Source organism: Papio anubis, chromosome 6 (assembly GCF_008728515.1).
Source record: "Papio anubis isolate 15944 chromosome 6, Panubis1.0, whole genome shotgun sequence".
NCBI lineage: Eukaryota > Metazoa > Chordata > Mammalia > Primates > Cercopithecidae > Papio > Papio anubis.
The window spans coordinates 11,958,570-11,974,146 of record NC_044981.1 but is presented as its reverse complement, the minus strand read 5'-3'; the positions used below and the strand labels follow the sequence as shown (position 1 = coordinate 11,974,146).

The 15,577-nt window shown below is 42.0% G+C and overlaps 1 protein-coding gene across 1 annotated transcript in view; it reads right to left on the bottom strand.

The window, feature by feature from the left end:
* HIVEP1 (HIVEP zinc finger 1) overlaps nucleotides 1–15,577 on the bottom strand; it is a 221,581-nt gene that overhangs the window by 186,676 nt on the left and 19,328 nt on the right. The window contains exon 4 of the mRNA XM_031666913.1: nucleotides 9,536–9,609. The gene's annotated coding sequence lies outside the window, so the exon portion shown is untranslated. The remainder of the gene's footprint in view (nucleotides 1–9,535; nucleotides 9,610–15,577) is intronic.

The window sequence follows — 15,577 nt, the reverse complement described above, 5'->3', positions numbered from 1 at the left end:
AGGGAAGTGACAAATACACACACACACACACACACATACATACACATACGTGTTTGTGGCAAATACATAAATATATATGACTTTTTAGTATATATATGGCAAATCAATATACATGACATATATATGCTATGTATATATAGCAAATATATAAACATTTTAGAAGATCTGGTATCACAATGAAATGCAATTATTTACTATTATTTATTTTAAGATGGAAGTGGTAAGATATGGTTGCCTTTAAAATTTTAAATTACTTGAGAAATTACCAATGTGCATTTTTTCTAAGCAACATGTATAAAGTAATAGATAAACCTTACTATAATTGTGTTTGAACATATTGTCCAAAAATGATGTATCGATAATGCTGACATTTCCAAATTATCATCTCGAAATTAAGCCAGTGTCATATAGACAATAACATATCAAAAGAGAAGGGGAAATAAACAAAGTCACAGAGAATAAATGATAGGAAATGCATTTTAGGGTTGGACATAGTGGCTCATACCTCTAATTCTAGTATTTTGGGAGGCTGAGGCAGACGATCACTTGAGGTCAGGAGTTTGAGACCAGCCTGGCCAATATAGTGAAACCCCTTCTCTACTAAAAATACAAAAATTAGCTGAGCCCGTAGTGCACACCTGTAATCCCAACTACTCAGGAGGCTGAGGCAGGAGAATCACTTGAACCCAGGACGAGGAGGTTGCAGTGAGCCAACATCCGCCACTGCACTCCCATCTGGGCAATAAGAGCAAGATTCTGTCTCGGAAAAAAAGAAAACAGGCAGTTTAGGAAGATGCAGAAAAAAATCATCAGACACAGGGAATTGAAGGAAGTGGAACAGATGTACACCAACCAAACTAATCACTCCTCTGGTCCCAGCGTGGCCAAGAGGTGTCATGTCTGAGATCAGAGTGAGGGCCAGGCCTAACCAAGTGTGGCGATCTGTGTGGTAAAGAACCCCATACAAAAACTAAAAAACAAATTTTGGGAAAAGATAGGCCCTGAACTGGGGTGAATGGTAGCATTCAGACAATTCTTTTCTTTTTCTCCATTGTTGTTTAAGCCACTCCTTTTCCAAATATTTGCTTCGTGTAAATCCTGATTCCTCCCTGGATTAAGTCTTTTTACTACATATCATTTGGTATTGTAGGGAGAACAAATGCTGCAATTGTAGTATTTGGAATATGCTTTTGTCATGTTTCATTGTCTATCATCTCTTCTGGTTTGAGGATGCTGATAATATTACTTTTTCTCACAAGTAGTTTTAATGTTCAAAGGAAGAAAAATGCCAGCCAAGTTATCCTTATTTAATTCAATTAGTTCCTTCTATTCTACAGGTACATGCTGAGGCCAAGAAGTGTCATGTTCTTTGCTGGTTTCTGGGGATACCTAGAGTAGGTCTCCCTGGCCATGTGACAGTTACGTACACTAATCACAACACTGTATGATAGGAACTATAATGGAGATATCTAATCAATTATATGACAAATCAGATGAGAAAAGTGTTGATTCTCCCCAAAGGGACATACTTGAGCTGAGTGGAAAAAATAAGACATCATATGTCCACTGTGGAGGAGAAGGGGGGCAAGCAGGAAGTGAAAATATCAGAAAAACATAGAGAAGTGGCTGATCACAGTGCACTCAGGGATGGATTTGGTGTAGACAAAGCAAAAGGGCCCCCATTCGGGGCTAATCTCACTGTCCTCTGCAGAGGTCTTTCTCTCAACTCCTAGAAAAACTAAAGGCACAGAGAAGCTACTTTCAGAGAAACAGTGGAGGCCAGAAAACAGTGCTTCGTTCTCAGAGGGAAATGTGTTACACTCACTTCTTTTCTCCTGGGAAGAGGCGAGCAAGGGAAAGAGGAAGATCTCTGTTGTTCTCTATCTGAAACCTGCTAGGGCTTTTCTTTGCCTTCTAAATATAGTTCAGCCTCCTGAACAGCGCATACAAACCTCTTCATAATATGAAACTAGCATAGTATCTATTTGCTATGTTTCCAGGTTTATTATGGCACAAGAGTCATCGTTTCAAGAACTTCTTGGCAGAAGCTGAGGTAATAAATAAATAAATAAATAAATAAAATAAAACTTTTAGAGTTGAAGATGCTTGCCTTTAGTAAAAACACCAAATTGAAGATTAACATGTTATAAAACCACAGTTTTTGCAAGTTGAGGCTCTTGAACACTTCAGACTTGTGAAATGACTGAAATTGGGAAGTGCCAGGACAACACCCCCCATTTCGCCCTCTCCAGAGGCAAGAAGGCAGTGGACTGGGAACTCCTAACTCTAAACATACCAAGTGCAGGTGAGAGCCCTGTTGCTGAGGCAGGTCCTTTGGCTTCTGAGAAGAGAAGCATTGTGGTGCATGTTAACAAAAGACTAATTTTTATTGCGTTGTTAGCTTGGAGGACAAGAAACGTTAAAAGATTTGCAAGAAACAGGTCAAGGAAAATACAATTCGGTAGAGAGCTGAAGAAAGAAGCTGTGACTTTAGCCCTGGCAGCAATCTGAATGTGGTCAAAGAAGCAGTGACTCTGCAGAGCTCTCACCACAGAGAGGATGACAACCCTCGGTGAAGACGGAAGTTAGAACAGCTGCTTCCTACTCTGAGGGGACAAACAGCCACATGCACTGAAGGACACATACAAAGTCCCCTGAGACATGAGTAATGTGTGAACGTGTGTGTGTGGCATATGAAAGATTTTGTTTCTTTTCTTTTTTCTGTTTTTTTTTTTTTTCTGAGACGGAGTCTTGCTCTGTCACCCAGGCTGGAGTGCAATGGCGCGATCCCAGCTCACTGCAACCTCCGCCTCCCGGGTTCAAGCAATTCTTCTGCCTCAGCCTCCCAAGTAGCTGGGATTACAAGCTTGCGCCACCACAACCAGCTAATTTTTTAATTTTTTTAAAGTAGAGACAGGGTTTCACCATGTTGGCCAGGTTGGTCTCAAACTCCTGACCTCAGGCAACCCACCAGCCTCGGCCTCCCAAACTGTTGGGATTACAGGTGTAAGCCACCATGCCCAGCCTTGTTTCATTTTCATAACAATAAGCTAGATGCCAAAAATGCATGCTCATGTCAATGACTTTCTTGATAAGTCAATGTTAAGGCCATTCTTGGGGCCATACATCCCACATCATCTTCATCATCATCTCTAGAACTCACAAGTGAGCTCGTCATCACCCCCTTAGTGCTCATTCTTGGGGGTACATTGTCATTCCCATCACAGCAAACAGCTCCACGGTCTACACAGTAAGTTGGACCAGAAACCCAGAAGTCATTCTAGACATCTCTTTGTGTCTTTACTTTAACATACAGATTACAGTTTACATCTATGTCTTTGTTTACCTTTTTCTGTAAAAAATTGATATAGCTACTCCATCATCAGAGCGTAAGCTCATTGAGAAAAACCCTTAATCCCATTTCTGTATGTCTAAGACTTCATGCACCATCTTGAACACAAAACATGTTTGTGAGCTGAAATAATACTTTTACACCCAAAAAGGTTTAATTATATACCACATAATGTATGTAAGCATTCAAGCATTTTCACGTTGTTTTTTCTTTTATAAAGGTCAAAGATTTTAAATGTTCATAGTCAAAGATCAACACTCCTGTCCTTTATAGGATGGTTTGTTCCCTAATGGCTATGCAGTGTAAAAAGTTCTATTGGACTCTCCTGCAACACTAACAGGTCAGATATTTTCACTCACTGGCAGTAACACCTCAAAGTGTCATTCAGGCCTGAAGATGGTGCCCTTTCTAGTTGGGAGGTGTTCGGACCATCCATATTCTTAAACAGGCTCACTCAATAATTACACAGCACTATGTATCTGAAGGCAAAAAAATTAATAACTCTTCTAATTAGTGCAAAGAGAATTGTTTCTAGATTTATCCACCAAATGTTATTCCATTACACATAAATAAATCACGATTTTCATCCTTAAGAGTCTCCTATTCTAAAAATAGAAAAGACTGACACACCTAGAGATAGATAAGAATGTAGACAAACACAATGAGTATTTCTGACTTCATTCCAGTGGAAACATTCCAAACTAAATTAAGAAATTTCTAGCTCTCTACTCTCTTCTTTCTTAAAGCTTCCTCCCTCTTTTTTTTTTTAAGGAAAGAAATAATTATTTATTTTGATCTTATCTTTTGATTAATCCTATTCTTCCGTCATTCTTTTTCCTTCATTACTGTCATGGCAGTAGGAGATTAAGGGAAATTTCTCAATGCAAATGATGGTGTGGTAATTTTCCATCTAATTTTGACACTTTTTTTTTTTTTAAATAAAAAGGTTCTTTATCACTTAGAACCATCCTGCATTTTAATTTTCTTTGTCTTCATTCCTATTCACATGTCCCCTTGAATCAAACTTTTTTGAGAAATTTTTTGGAACCACTACTTTTCATTACAGAATCACTTTATTGCATTTGGTTTGAGTGGTTGATCTTTGCTTGTGAGTTTCTTGAGCCAGGCTTCATGTGTTGAGTGTAGTTTATGCACTGGGCTCCTGAAACATGAAAACACCTTCCCTCTCACACTATGCCAAGTTTTGGCTGCCATCTTTCTGTAAGGTTAGCTGTAGACAACTGCTTATTTAAAGGTAAATGTCCAACAGTGTATTTGCTTGATTGTTTATGATTGATTAATTTCCACTTAATCATTGAAACCAGAACCAGCTGCTTAAAACTGTGACAAAATGGTGTTTTACTCATTTTCTAATGAGTCCAATGTAGTTATTTCTTTTTTTGATGAAGTAAAATGTCTCTGATGAAATTGATTTGTAACATGCATTTATTGCTTTGTTTTCTCTTCAATGCCTCATTTATCTCAGTGGTAGTATAAATGGGAAATACATGGAGACCCATTGTCTAACCACTTATGGTGCTCTGAGGGTGAGGCTTAGTACCAATGAACAGAGACCCACAGGTGGCTTCTTCAGAAAGAGAGAAAATGATTTGCCTTTTAGATTTGCTCAGCTTGCATTTCATTTATTCTGTAAAGAGCCAACAATTACACATACACTTTGGTTCAAATTTAATTTATGCCGTTTGTTGTTAAAAATGACACAGTATCTGTTCTATTTACCAGGGGGCTGTTGAACAAGGCTGGCCAGTTTTCTTTGAATTCCAGTATTTTCATGCTATGGGGAATTAGGTGTTTAGCTCAGATTCGTGTTTGCCCAATGCCCCGCTGTCAAGACTGGACATCCCTGGACACTCCAACAAACATCTGGTCTGAGGATGCAGTTCTATTAAAAATAGCAACAACAACAACAATCTGAGGAGTAGCCGGTATTGCAGTTCCACTTTCATGTTTGCTGACTGTCTCAGGTGGCGTTCTCTAGTGCACCTGAGACGAAGACATAGAAGACAGTTTGCTGAGTCAACCCAGGAAATACACATGAGGGCAACGGGAAAGGGACGGATGGCAGTGGGGAAGGAGGAAAGAGAGGAGTCATGCCCTGGGTAGCTAGGGCATTTGTCCCCCTACCCACACCCTGAGGGTCTTATATGTCCCCAACAGTCCCAGCTGCCTAGCATGCTGGCTGGGCAAGCTGGCATATCTTGGGCACCTGAGAAAAACCCAGGCAGGGCCGCTGAGAGAGAAGTTGCCAGGTGCTCAGAAATTGACCTCCGCCAACGTAGAAGTGAGCTCAGGTGCAACGGACATAGAGCATCTGCTATGCTAATGCATGAAGCTTCCTTGCAGAAACCTGGGTAAGCCTTGTTCTTAGGGCAACTGCTTTGAAGATACTGCAAATTGGATGTTAGCTTTACTGGCGTTCTCATCTGAGAAATGTCTGTCCTGTCTGGAAGAGAATGGCATTGCATCCCAGGCAAATTACCGACAGTGATGAGTAGCAGTATGGTCTTGCAGGGAAGAACACAGGCTCAGGGGCCTAACTGCCTGAGTGTGAATGCTGACTTTAACACTTACTACCTGTGTGATATTGAGTCAGTTACTGAATATCTTAGTCCCAGGTCCACATCTGTAAAGCAGAGAGAATTAGAGTGTCTGTCTCTCAGAGCTGTTGGGAGGACCAATGGAGATCCTAAATATAAAGCTCTTAGCACGCTCACTGGCACACTGAAGCAAAGATGAGCTGTTATCATGATGAGGTAGTAACGTCTGCTGCTACTTCTCAGCTGAAGGGATGTACAGTTGAGAAACTGATTTTATTGTTAAAAGCATATTGCTAATAAGCCCCCAAAAGACAAATACTGCATGATTCCACTTATGTGAGGTACTTAGGGTAGTTACATTCATTGAAACAGAAAGTGGTTACCAGGGGCTGGGAGGAGAGGAGAATAGTTATTGGTTAACAGGTATAGAGTTTCCATTTTGCAAGGTGAAAAAGTAGTGGAGATTGGTTTCACAACTTTGTGAATATACTTAACACTACTAAACTGTACATTTAAAAATAGACAAGAAGGTAGATTTTATGCATTTTTTTAAACCACAATAAAAGGTTAAATATTTCAAATAACATTTTGTAGAGGGGCTGGGTGTGGTGGCTCACGCCTGTAATCCTAATACTTTGGGTGGTCGAGGTGCATGGATGACTTGAGCTCAGGAGTTTGAGACCAGTCTGGGCAACATGGAGAAACCCCGTCTCTACTAAAAATACAAAAATTAGCAGGTCATGGTGGTGCACGCCTGTAATCCCAGCTACTCAGGAGGCTGAGGTGGAAGGATCACTTGAGCCCAGGAGGCACAGGTTGCAGAGAGCTGAGATCGTACCACTGCACTCTAGCCTGGGTGACAGAGCCAGACTCTGTCTCAAAACCAAACCAAAACAAAACAAAACAGAAAAGCCATATCGTTGATAAGCTTCATCAGCCATCATTTGGACATGATATTTATCAAAAGGAATCTGTAGTCTATTGTGAGCATTGCTCTCATTTCGTGGTCATCCACTTCGACACTGGAATCTGGAAGACATTTCAGATCACCCTGTGTGTAGAATCCATGTTCCCCAAAATGCCATTAAAATGATTCATGTGGGGCACGCAATTAAAGACTCCAACCAGTGAAGATCTTCACTGCCTGCCACAGAAAGTCAAAGCAGTTGTTTTTAATATAAATGCTGCCTCTTAAACAGTAAGGTTCCAATAAAGTCAGGAGGATACAAGAAAAACAAAATTCAGGAGCTTCTGGATAACTGAACGTGTGGAGGTTCCTGGAGGATGGCAAGTCCAGGGAAGGCATGGAGACCCTGCGCCCCTTCCTGCATTCCTTACCCTGTGCATCTCTTCCTCTGCATCCTTTGTAATTCCTTTATAACAAACCAGTAAAAGTAAAACAAACGAACAAACATAATTCAGAGGGTTTGCAGATTGAGACAGCTAACTCTCCGTTTAGTCAGCATTCACATTCAGGATAAATTCAATTTTCTGACTGCAAATTCAGGAATGTGGAAAGCCAATTCTTTAAAAAGAAAGATCAATGTACAAAAGATGATGTCAGGCCAGGCGTGGTGGCTCATGCCTATACTCCCAGCACTTTGGGAGGCCGAGGCAGGTGGATCACTTGAGGCCAGGAGTTCAAGTCCAGCCTGGCCAACATGGTAAAAGCCCATCTCTACTAAAAATACAAAAATTAGCAGGACACGGTGAACGCCTGCAATCCCAGCTACTCTGGAGGCTGAGGCTGAGAATCACTTGAACTGGGAGGCAGAAGTTGAAGTGAGCCAAGATTGCACCACTGCACTCCAGCTGAGTGACAGAGACTCTGTCCTCAGCCTCCTCCCCAAAAAAGATGTCATATAAATTCAATCGGAATAAAGTCCAGAACTACCGAAGCAGTCCGGGGGCAGTGAAGCACCAGGAGTTGTATTCTAGCTGTAGGTCCCAGGATGAGAAGACCTGCAATCCTGTAGAACACTTAAGTGACTAAGAAGGAAGTAAATTGTAGGCATGACCCATTATTTACTAGTATTCTCACTTTCAAAGAATTTTCTCCAAGGGATTTTTGCAATTAGCAAGATCACGATGATATCAGAGAAGTACAGAACAATCTCTCAAAAGTGTCCCTTGAGATGGTAATGCCTGGGCGTGGCCCCCATTTCCCAGGCCTGGTTCTTGGTTTCAAAATCCAATTTTTTTACTTTCCAGTTCTTTCAAATCTAAGGACCAGACTCTGAGAAATGACATGCAATCCTCTAGGTTGTCAGTAATATTGGACTGTAGGATTGTAGGATTTTTCCTAGGTGATTATACATATTTTCTGAAACTGACTTAGGTTAATCAAATTTGACGATTTGATTTTCGAGCCGATCCGATCTGATCTTGCCGCCGCCGCCTGATGTCGATGCTGCGGGTGGTGGGTGGTGGTGGTGGCGGTGGTGGTGGGTGGGTGGGTGGTGGTGGCGCCAAGCCGCCTGCAAGCCGGTTTGCCGGTTTGCCGTTTAAGTTTGCCGCGTTTCTGCCGTGTTGCCGTTTGCTGTCCTTTCTTCAGAGTTTTGCTCTTGTTGCCTAGCTGGAGTACAGTGGCACGATCTTGGCTCACCACAACCTCCGCCTCCTGGGTTCAAGGGATTATCCTGCCTCAGCCTGCTGAGTAGCTCGGATTACAGGCATGTGCCACCACACCCGGCTGATTTTTTGTATTTTTAGTAGAGATGAGGTTTCTACATGTTGGTCAGGATTGTCTCAAACTCCCGGTCTCAGGTGATCCACCTGCCTCGGCCTCCCAAAGAGCTGGGCGTGAGCCACCATGCCAGTCACAGACCCCAATTTCTTATACCCAATGTCAAGATATTAATTGGAAGACTGCTTATGTACGTGGAATTAGAAATAAAGAGGGTGGGATAATCTTAAGACCCATATGAATCAGAAAAAAAAAAAAATCACCCTTATCTTCCAACAGCCTATACCTCTCTAGTGATTTTAATATATGGCTTCAGTTGGCAGTATTAGATTAACACTAATAAATTCTCAATCTCTACTATAATATCCCCTTTTGAAGCTCCAGTCAGACCATCTTCTCTTAATACATTTGCCCAGACAGGATAACCTCATTAGGCTCCAGCTTTCTTAGTTACGATCACATTCTTTCCCTGCTTTCTTTAGATAACAATGAGACGGACTTTTTGGGCTTGGATCTTGCCCAAACTCTCCCATGTATTTACTGGAAATCTCTTGGCTTCTTTCTGCTGATTCCATTTGGGTCAACTGGTCTACTTTCACTTTGGATGAGAACAATTCCTTAGGATGTCTCACTTAAGAGGATCAAACTATTTACGACCATTCTTGAAGTTTGCAAAGGCTTCTGCTGTGCAGCAACAGCAAAGGAATTAGCATAGGCATGAAATAGGACTGTTTTGCTACCTATGGCATTTCTGATATCTAGCACAGTGCCTGAAGCGTAGTAGGCATTCAGTAAGCCTCATATGTATGTTGTGATTGCTGCTACCATAGAAAGTTGAGTTCATAGAAATCCCTGCTTCCCCTTACTATTACTCTACAATGCGTTCCCTTGGATCATGGATTACAAGGCAAAATGAAGCAGATAACTTCTGAATAGTACCTGGTATGCAGTAGGAGCTCAGGACATTTTCATTCAATAGACTTGGTTTACTCATCATGGAGTCATCAGTGCCTCTGTTAAATAAGCAAGGAGCCATCAGGAAATAGCACGGCGGGTGATGTCAATTGAAGTCACTTGAATTCTAATTCTAACTCTGTCACTTCAGTAGGTATGAAAAGATGAGTCATTTATCCATTCAGAGTCTTCTCAATTTCTGCATTTGTAAAATGGAGATGATAGTACCTAATTTTGCAAGGGAGTTGAGAAGAAAATGCATGGCAAAGAACCCTGTGGTGATACCTGGTAAGATACAGGAACTCAGTAAATGCAAGTTCCCCATTGTAACTTTCTGTGGTTTTCCTCAGCTGTTCTGTGGTCCTCGATCTTCCCAGCTATCCTGTCCACTTGTTGTTGGATCCCAATAAGCCAACTCAGTAGCTCTTAGCATTGGATCTCAGTTGGGCATGTTACTTCTAGTCTCATTTCTCCTGCCTGGCCTTCCCAGTCCTGACCTCTCTTACCCACTGAATGTCAGATCTGGAAGAAAGTCTGAAGTCATAGAACCCTGACCCCTTAGGGACTGTGGGGTGTTTCCTCTTCCTCTGCTTGCTCCTCTCAGTACCTTGCTGGGTCTGGGTGAAGCAAATATCATGGGGTACCATAGTCACAGAGCAGCACTACCAGTGCTGAGCTTAGAGCCTGTAGATCCAATTCTACCCCAACTAACTTCTACCACAGCTCAAAAGATTGAAAAAGACCCTGTAGTTTTAGGGTTTTCCAAATATCCAAGGATCTAGATCTGGATTTAGATCTGGAACTCTAAGGATTTCTATGTTATTTTATAGATACCCGAGATGAAGAGAAAAAAATATGAATTTGAAACATTCAGCATCACCATTTTAGGCTGTCACACCAATGTTATTAGTATTAATTCCTCTAAAGAAAGAAAGAAAGGTGGCCGGGCATGGTGGCTCATGCCTGTAATTCCAGCATTTTGGGAAGCTGAGGTGGGTGGATCACCTGAGGTCAGGAGTTCAAGACCAGCCTGGCTAATATGGTGAAATCCCATCTCAATTGAAAATACTAAAAATTAGTTGGGCATGGTGGCGGGTGCCTGTAATTCCAGCTACTCGGGAGGCTGAGGCAGGAGAGTCACTTGAACCCAGGAGGTGAAGTTTGCAGTGAGCTGAAATCACGACACTCACTCCAGCCTAGGTGACAAAGTGGGACTCTGTCTGAAAAAAAAAAAAAGGAAGAGGATTGAAAGATCGAAGCAGGAGTTCCTAGCCTTGCCGGGCTACTGCATATGTTTAATTCTTTCTTTCCATAAAAGTAAGCCTCGACCAGTCCCAACCTCCTCTCCAGAGTCCAGACAAATGGGAACCTAGTGTGTTGGATCCGGACTGGGATTCAGAGTTCAGGAAATATCATCCTGGCCCTGGGGTCAGGAAAGTGGGGAGAGGGTGGTTTCCAGTGAGGGGATAGTCTGCTCTTTGTGTGGCAAGTGAGGAGTCATGGATGATGACCTAAAGAGTAGCAGTGTGCGTGTAAGGAGCCAAAGCCCAAACACAGAAAACGCCCAGCCCAGTTGATAGTCAGAGGAGCTAAGGTGGAAGGTAGAAGATGAACTAGGGAAAAAAGACCACAAGACAGAAGATTTGGAGTAAAGGAAAAAAGATGGAGCCTGTCCTTCCAAGAGGCTGCAGGAACACTTTGTAGCTACCTTCTACAGGCCATCTACCTTGCCTGAAAGGGAGTTCCAGAGCTCAATTGTGAAGCACCGATTGTTATCAGCCAAGAGCATCTGTATTAATTTTCTCTTGCTGTGTAACATATGATCACAAATATGGAGGCTTAAAACATGTGATGGTTAATACTGAGTGTCAACTTGATTGGATTGAAGGATGCAAAGTATTGATCCTGGGTGTGTCTGTGAGGCTGCTGCCAAAGGACATTAACATTTGAGTCAGCAGGCTGGGGAAGGAAGACCCACCCTCAATCTGGTGAGCACCATCTAATCAGCTGCCAGCTAATATAAAGCAGGCAGAAAAACATGAAAAAGAGAGACTGGCCTAGCCTCCCAGCCTACATCTTTCTCTGGCGCTAGACACTTCCTGCCCTCAAACGTCTGACTCCAAGTTCTTCAGTTTTGAGACTCGGACTGGCTCTCCTTGGTCCTCAAGCTTGCAGACAGCCTATTGTGGGACCTTGTGATTGTGTAAGTTAATACTTAATAAACTCCCTTTTATATCTCTCATATATATATATATCCTATTAGTTCTGTCCCTCTGGAGAACCCTGACTAATATGAAACAACACCCATTTATTAGCTCACAGTTCTTCAGGTGGAAAGTATAGCACAGCATAATGAAATTCTTTACTCAGGGTTTCCCAAGGCTGAAATCAAGATGTCAGGCACATTGTCTTCTCATCTGTAGGTTTTGGGTGAAAATCCCCTTCCAAGCTTGTTCTTGTTGACAGAATTCAGTTCCTTGTAGTTGTTGGACTGAGGTTCTCATTTCCTTGCTGTTGTCAGCTGGTGGTCACACACAGGCTGTCCTGAATGTGACCCCCTCCGTCTCTAAACCAGCAACGTATCCATGGAGTCCTTCCTGTGTTTTGAATCTCTGGCTTCTTCTGAGAGGACACTGGAGAACATTCTTTTCTAAAGGACTTATGTAACTAGGTCAATGCCACTTGGACAATTTCCCTTCTTAAAGACAACTGCATCATATATCCCAACCTTATCACAGAAGTAAATTCCATCACATTCACAGCCCCAGGGATTACATAAGAGGTATATATGGAGGATGGAGGGAAAGGAAATTTGGGGGACTATCTTAGACTTCTACCTATTAAAGCATCTCATAAGATTTGTTTCATCAACAGGATACTTCCAGCTATTATTGAAATATGAATCTGGGCTACATTATGCAAAAATTCATATATAAATATGTGTCAATGGTAATTCACTTTGCTATTTTGAATTTGTGTCTCACCACAAAACTTGAGCTGTCTCTGGACATATCAATTTCCTTTTGATGGCTGATAGAAGATCCAGACTAGGGCATTAGCCAGGCAAGCCAGGGTCAGGGACTGGGCCTCAAAGAGCTGGAAATAGAGCAGGGCATGCAGCTCAAGACAGCCAGGAGCTCTGGGGGAAAGTCCTAACCAAGTGAGCATGAATACTGAAATCCAGTCAGAAACCAGAATCCAAGTACCAGATCCAGAATCTAAGAGGCTAGAAAAGGGACCAAAATATGAGATGAAGGCAAAGGGCAGGAGCTTGGAAGCATAGAAATGGAATAGAGCAGCTAGAAGCCAAACACAGACAGGGACAAGGTGATTGCTTCAAATGCCACTCTCTGTCTGAGAGAGTCAAGGTAGAAAGAGATGTGGTCTCTGCCTCCTTGTGAAAGAAAAGGGCACCTACAGAACGGATCACTGACCATATTGACAAAGGAGCATTTGATGTCATCAAGGGACAAGGTCCACAGTAATATTTGCTTCTGACTGTTCTGGTCCCATGCAGGCAGTCAGCTCTTTTGCAGTCTGTCATGTGAGCATGCAGAATTCATAGACAGCACATTGCCTCATATTGTGACTGCCCTTTACCATGGCTGAGCTAGCCAAGCTCCTTTCTTCTCCTACACTAAATCCCATCTGCTCTGATCTACTCCTGCAGTTCTCTCCCTTCTCTCTCCTCCATCATTTCCCCCTTCTTCTGGGTTATTTTGCATTATTTCTGTTGCCTAACAAAAGCCTTCTCTTGACCTCCCTTCACATCACTGCCCCATTTGTTTGCTCCCGTTGGCAGCAAAACTCTTTGAGTTATTGTTACTCTCTGTCTTTCATTCCTCCCCCTAGTTCCCTCTTTAGCCCATCTGTTGTCATTTAAATGTGTCTCTCAACAAGCATGTGCAGGAAACTCAATCTCAATGCAACTGTATTGAGAGGTGAGGCTTAAAGGGAAGAGTGTAAGTTGTGAGGACTCCATTCTTATGAATGGATTAATGCCAATCATAAAAAGGGCTTGAGGTTGCAAGTTCAATCTCTCTCTCTCGCCTGCTCTCACCCTCTTGCCTTCCACCATAGGATGATGCGGCAAGAAGGCCCTCACCAAATGCCAGTACATTGATATTGAACTTTCCAGCCTCCAGAACTGTGAGAAATACATTCTTTTCTTTATAAATCCGTCAATCTGTGGTATTCTCTTGTAACAACACAAATCAGACTAAGATACCATCCAAATAGGATTTCATTCCCAGTCCCCTCTTACTGAGGTCATCAGTGACCTCTACATTGTGAAATACATTGGTTGGCTCCCAGGCTTCATTTGACTCTGCGAATCACTCCATGTTCTTACACATTCCTCACCTGCTGTTCAGGACTCCACACTCATTACCCTGGGGAGGGCACCAAGCCATTCATGAGGGATCCACCCCCATGACCCAAACACCTCCCACTAGATCTGATCTCAAGATCACATTTCAACATGAGATTCAGAGAGACTAACATCCAAACTATATCACACTCCTTGATATTTACCCAAGTCAGTTGAAAACATGTCAACACAAAAACCTACATAGGATGCTTCTAGCAGCTTTATTCATAATTGTTAAAACTTGGAAGCAACTTAGACGGTCTTTGGTTCAGGATAAATGAACTGTGGAACAACCAGACAATGGAGTATTTTCACAGCTAAAAAGAAATAAGCCATCAAGTCAGTAAAAGACATGAAAGAAACTTAAATGCATATTACTAAGTGAAAGAAACTGTATTAGGGTTCTCCAGAGAGACCACAGACAGGTGATAGATTGATAATAGATTTGATGGATGGGATAGATAGATAGGTAATAGATTCGATGAATGGAATAGATAGATTAGATGGATAGATTAGATTGATTAGATACATAGATAGATAAATAGATTAGATGGATTAGAGAGAGAGATAGAGAGACAGATTCGATGGATGGGATGGATAGATGGATGAATATATAGATAATGGATTATATGAATGGGACAGACAGATAGACAGACAGACAGACAGCTAGATAGATAATAGGGGATTTACTATGAAAATTGACTTGCATAATTATGGTGACTGAGAAATCCCACAACAGGCCATTTATAAGTTGGAGAACCAGGGAAGCTGATAGCATGGCTCAGTCCAGGTCCAAAGGCCTCAGAACCAAGGAATTTGATGCATAACTCTGTTAGAGCACAAAGGCCTGAGAAACTTGTTGCTGGTACAAGTCCCTAAGTCTAAAGGTTATAGAACCTGGAGTTCTGATGTCCAAGGGCAGGAGGAGGAGGGTGCCCCAGCTCCAGGAGAGACAGAGAGAGACAGAGAGAGAATTAACCTTTCCTCTGCCTGCTTGTCCTATCTAAGCACTGCCCTCATTGGTGAGGGCAGATCTTCCTTAGTCTACTGATTCAAATGCCAACCTCTTCTGGAAACATCTTCACAGACACACCCAGAAATAATGCTTTATCAGCTATCTGAGTATCCCTTAATCCAGTTGAGTTGATAGCTAAAATTAACCATCACAGAAACCAGTTGGAAATGGCTGCATACTGTATGATTCCAACTCCATGGCATTCTGAAAAAGTAAAACTATGGAGACAGTAAAAACTTCTGTGGTTACCAAAGGTTGGTGGGGGAGAAAAGGATGAATAGGTGGACCACATAGGATTCTTCTTAGGGTGGTGAAACTATTCCATATGATACTACAATGCTAGATACATGTCATTAAACTTGTCAAAAAACACAGAATGTACAAAACCAGGAGGGAACCTTGATGAAAACTGTTGACTCTGGGTGATAATGGTGTGTCATCACAGGCTCATTGACTGTAAAAAATGTACCACTCAGGTGGCGGATGCTGAAAATGGTGGACACTGAGCATGTGTCGGGGCAGAGGGTCTATAGGAACTCTGTTTGCCCTCTGCTCAATTTTGCTAAAAACTTAAAACTGCTCTAGAAAATAAAGTTCATGTTTAATAAATAAATGAATAAATATAGTATGTTTTTTTTAAAGT